We start from the raw sequence: 5810 nt of genomic DNA on the forward strand, positions 1-5810 counted from the left end.
CATAACCAAAATAACTCATCAATTTAGTATCATAGACAACAATAATAAGTAAACAACTCTCTCATATTACTAATTATATCATTTAAAGTCTATTAACTAACTAGCATCACAACTACTAATCACTCTTCAGACGTACGTTTACCATCTTTATCCTCTCCTATATTTGTTTCTCGACCTTCTAGTTGAGGAATCAAAATTTTAAAATTAAGTTTTTTCATCATTTCTTGAAGCATACGGTTATCGAGTTCAAGTCCTTTTTCTTTCTTTTCCAACCTAGTTTTCAAGTCATCGTTCTCTTCTTGTATTTTCTTCATTATTTCTTCATGTTCTGACCTTCGTAACCAATCGGATAACTAAGAACTAGAGCCACGATAACTAGGTCTTTTGTCAATTACAGCGGATTCTATTCCAAGTCCATAAATTCATAGAAAATAAATTCTTAGTCCTGTTTTTACCCAACTTTTTCATAGAAAATGCATTTAGCTAATTATTACTAAGCTCTAAATTCTAATGCCTAGAATATTCTTCCATTATGTAACAAATAGTTAAACCAGCAATCTGTCATTCTTCCAAATAGCCAAACTTGTTCAATCCTTACCTCCATGCGCATCATATACACCAAAAAATGAAGTGGACGCATCCACATCAATATGTGCAGCATGCTAGTAGAAAAGTGCATGAAAAAGTCAACATATTTTCATTTTCAAAAGTTATGTTCCATGTAATTTATTACTGATTACTCACTGCATCTTCCATTGTTGTGCGCCACCCTTGCATCGATGACAAACCATAGCTAAGACAGTCATTTTCTCTATCTTCAGAAAACTTTTCAGTTTTGGGAAAACTCAAATTTGTTCCCATCCCTATCTGAATAAAAACATATGCATTAGTTTTATTTCTTCAAGCATTACAATGAAAGAAAAACCTATACCAAAATAGTAACAAAATAATAACCTGGATGCCATTTAATAATGTAATTGTTTTTATGAAAAATTTCACAAGCATGAAACAAAAAATTAAGAATCAAATCTTCCATTTTCAAAAGGAAAGTAGAAAGAACCAAACAAGAAAAAATATTATCTAGAAGTGTCAGGGGGCAATGAAATCTAAGTTTTGAAGAAAAATACTGATGACAGAATGCTTATCAGTTCTGATATCATTAGCCTATGTGGCACAAATACGAATACAAGTATTAAAATGAAATTAGTTATAAATTTAACAGGTTTAAGATAGCTGATGGTGGGGTTATCGTTGGTCTAGATTTTATCAACAAAGATCATGTCATAGTATAGTCCTAAACCGACAAATAACCCCTCAATCAAAGTTTAATATATTTGTGACAAGTTCAACCCCAATAAAAATTAACCGAGAGTATTAGTCTCGGGTCGTCCTCAAGAGAATAGGCAAGCATGTGCACCAATATTGGTTATAATTTCAGGGTTGAGAGTCATAAACAAGAATTTAAACTAGCAAACTTAACATGTAAGAAACTTAAATTGCAAGAAATTTAAATCAAAACAATTAAGGCAAGAACTAGGTAAATGGCAATTTAATAAGACACTATATAAATCTAATTATATTCTAGAAATAACTAAGCAACTAAAATTAACTAGGGCAAGAACTAATAAGTAATTAGAATTTTGGGTTTTCAAATATGAGATGCAAAAGAACTCTTGGCTAAAGCATAGGAATTAGGATCACTATCCTTGTCTAACAACAATATATTGACAATTATGAGGAGCCAAATCCATCAAGTCTACTTCTACAATTGAAGTATGTCAAATAGGCTTGGTCAATTTCAACTTATAAGTCCCAATCTAACTACTAATTGATTTAGTAATAGATTAGTGTCAATGGGTATCAATTTGACCAACAAGGGTTCTCAAATCACCAATTCAATTAGACCCAATGACTCAAGGTCACCCAATTCCCTTAGCCTAGGCCAAGAGTATAGAAAACTACTCCATAATCAATGAAAACATTTCACCAAACACATGGTAGGCACTAACTAAAGACATATCTAAATTGCAAAATTAACTAGAAATTAAAATTACCTACTAACAATTATCAGTAGAAAACAACTTAAGCAACACTCTAAATCATAGGAAACATCAATGTACTAATAAAAGTTCAAAATCAACTAAGATCATAAAATGAGAGGAAAAAGGGAAAATAACAAGAAAACACAACTCTAACACAAGATTCAAATAAAATTATAACTAGAGAACTAAGATTAAGTAAATAAAACTAGAATTAACAAGACCCAATTCAGGAATTCAACAAAGGATGATCAAAACAAACTAAAACCTAGAGAGAAGCAAGTTTCTCTCTCTAGAAAACAGGAACAAAAACTTCTAAAATTATGCGTATGTTGTGTATGATTCATTCCCCTCCTCTCCCATCAATTCTTGGGTCTTTTCCATTCAGAATCAAGTTGGATTTAGGCCTGGAGCCTTTCAGAAATTGCTAGCCACGTTTTCCATTAATGAGTCACGAGCTGGGCATTACGCGTGCGCATCAGTCACGCGTGCACGTTAGATGAACTCCACAAGCCACATGTACGCATCAGGTCAAGCGTATGTGTCAGTTGAGCTACGTGAAAGCCACGTGTACGCGTCAGTCACGTATGCGCGCCGGTTCCAACTTCTCCAAAGCTTTATTCTTCATGTTTCTTCCACTTTTTTGCATGCTTCCTTTCCATCTTCTAAGCCATTATTTCCCTATAGATCCTGAATCCACTTAACAAACATGTCACGACATCGATGGTAATAGGAGATGATTAAAATTTAGCATTTTTATAGTTAAAGAAGCATGTTTTAAACTATGAAGCAAAATTAGGAAGGAATCACAAAAACATGCAATTCGTATGAATAAGTGTGAAAAACATAAATTTAACAAAAAAATTTTAAGTTTTCGAAAACTTTTCCAAAAGCTTATTCAAACAAAAACTTGTAATTCAACAAGAATGCAATTCAAAACAACTATCCTACAATTCAATGCATAAATCTAACCAAACAAAGCAATATATATACAAGATTGATATCAAAGCAAGAAATTACCTAACAATGGCAACTCAATTCATTCATTAATTATATCTACAAGAGAATGGAAAGAGGTTACCATGGTGGGGTGTCTCCCACCTAGCACTTTTATTTATTGTCCTTAAGTTGGACAATTGATGGGGTTCTTGTCAAGGTGGCTTGTGCTTGAATTCATCCTTGAATCCCCACCAATTCTTGCATATCCAATGTCTACCAGGATCCCAAACTAGGCGTACAAAGCCTTCAAGCAAGTTTAAACAAGTAACAAGGCCCCAAAGTTGTTGATTGTTAAAGTGAATTCCAGGGTCCAAAACCTTATTTTTGCACCTGTCTTCTTGTTGACAACCATAGTTCAATCCGGGTGACAAGACTTGTGAATTCTCATTAAATTACCAAACTCTCCTAGATCCTCTCAATTGGGTACTACACCGGTGTGTTGCGTGTACGCAAACCCCACACTTCCGTACAACTGTAGTACCAGCAAGTTCACTGGGTCATCCAAGTAATACCTGAGCGAGTCAGGGTCGATCCCACGAGGATTGTGGCTTGAAGCAAGCTATGGTTATCTTGCAGGTTTTAGTCAGGCGGAATCAGAAGGTCATTGGGTGGAACTTTGTATAAGTACTTGTTATATCAAATATTTGGATGTTAAGTAGGAATAAGGATAGGAATAGAGTTGAGAGTTGGAATTGCTTTGTCTTTCTGAATTAACTCTGGTACTACTGCTCTCCTTGCTTGTGAGTGATTTCTTCAATGGTAGGCTGTATGTGATTGACACTGGTTTGAGCAGCTACTAATACTCCTTCAGATCTGAACCCCAGGTTTAGTGCGGATCCATCTCTACTTGAGGGTGAAGCGTGTACAATCCATTCTCCTTTATGATCCTACTCAAAATGCCACAGACAAGGTCGGATCTTCCGGATCAGAGAATGCTGCATCTATGGATTCTAGCCTCTACCATAGAGACCCTAATCTCCCCAGAAATCGGCTGAACTGATGTCTCGAGAAGTCCCCAACAAAGTCGTAGATTAGCCGTCTGAGAGATGTATATTCAAGTTGTTGGTCGTCCTTGTCCGGTGAAAGACGCATTTTGACCCAAGTAGACACGGGTGTTTGTCAGGCACGTTTGTCTTAATATGATGAACAGAGCTAATTGGTTAGATCATCCTATTTACCACGATGAAGTACGAATATACATCTTAGAATTAATAAAAAACGGATCGAAGAGAAACAGTAGTACTTTTATTAATTCATAGAACTCATCAGGGCTCCTCCCCTCAACCTAGGAGGTTTAGAAACTCATACTGAAGTGAGAATACAATGTAAAACTCAAAAATAGCATAAAGTCCTTGATGTTCTTCGACTAATCATGTAAAATACACTTTAAATACTAAACAGATGACTAGTAAGGGTAAAATAGTCTATTTAGTGCTAAAATTCACTTCTGGAGCCACTTGGTGAGTGTTTGAGCTGAGCTTTGATGAGATCCACATGCTATGAGGCTCCTTGGGCATAGAACGCCAACTGGGGGGTCCTCTTCGGGCGTTTGTACATTGGTCTCTACTCTTTGAGCGCTAGACGTCTGGAAGGGGGCAGGTAGCTGGCGTTGGATGCCAGTTTTGAGCCTTTTAATCCGACGCAAAGTATAAACTATTATATATTGTTGAAAATCTATGGAAGTCAGCTTTCTATAGCCGTTGAGAGTGCTCCATTTGGACTTTTGTTGCTCCAAAAAAGCTCTTCTTTAATAAAACTAAATAAAAACTACTAAAAACTATATGAAAATGATGTCAAAAAGTATATAAAATGATGTTCAACGCCCGGTGAGGGGTTCTTCACTGGCGTTCAGTGCCAGAATGGTTGCCTGGTTGGCCGTTGAATGCCCAGTGAGGGATTCCTCACTGGCGTTCAGTGCCAGAAAGCCTTCCTGTTTGGGCATTGAACGCCCAGCCAGTGCTCCCTGGCTGGTGTTCAACGCTAGCTTTTCTGCCAGGATGGGCGTTAAACACCCAGTGAGGGCTTTCTCACTGGCGTTTAACGCCAGGCTTGTTGCCATTGTGGGTGTTGAACGCCCAGTGAAGGCTTCTTCACTAGTGTTCAACACCTTCCCAATCTCCTCTGTTTTGGCCTCAACCTCCATGGTTATGGCCTTGCACTCTTCTCTGGGATTCACCTCAGTGTTACTAGAAAGAGTGTCAGAAGGAGTCTCAGGGATCCTCTTTCTAGAAATAAATTGCTAAAACTTAAAGTGCAAGAAATGTAAATTGCAGAATCTTAAAGTGCAAGGAATGTAAATTGCTTGAAATGTAAAGGGGATTGGGATGTGGATTTGCAGAAATTAAACAAGGAAAAACTAAATTGCATCAAACAAAAGAGGGAAAGGGAATTGGGATTGAACCGGATGTGAAGCGGAAAAGTAAATGAACATAGAAAGCAGTAAACAGAGAAGTGAAATGGGAAATTCAGATCTCAGGACCCAGAGACTAGAAAACCAAGTCTAGATCTCAATGCCTTCCTAGATCCAACAAGAACAATTGCAAGGAAATTGTAAATGGCAAAGAAATTAGATGAGAAGCAAGTAACCGGAAATGAAATTCAATGAAGCAGTAAATAAACAGAGGGATCCAAGGATTGAGATTGAAACAGAATTTCTTCAATTCTCCAATCCAAGATCCAAGACAAATGTAAAATGAAATTGAAAGCAATGAAAAACAAGAAATTAAAGTTCACTCAAGTTCAAAAGCTCTCCGAAAACTATTATGAAAATTC

General features: G+C 36.6%; 1 long non-coding RNA gene across 1 annotated transcript; it reads right to left on the reverse strand.

Annotated features, from left to right (window-relative positions):
- LOC110264621 lies at positions 381 to 971 on the reverse strand. Its single transcript, XR_002350791.1, has 2 exons — positions 745 to 971; positions 381 to 662 (listed from the first exon to the last, which is right to left on the reverse strand). It is a non-coding gene; the product is annotated as an uncharacterized LOC110264621 (long non-coding RNA).

The sequence above is a fragment of the Arachis ipaensis genome, chromosome B07 (assembly GCF_000816755.2).
Source record: "Arachis ipaensis cultivar K30076 chromosome B07, Araip1.1, whole genome shotgun sequence".
Lineage (NCBI taxonomy): Eukaryota > Viridiplantae > Streptophyta > Magnoliopsida > Fabales > Fabaceae > Arachis > Arachis ipaensis.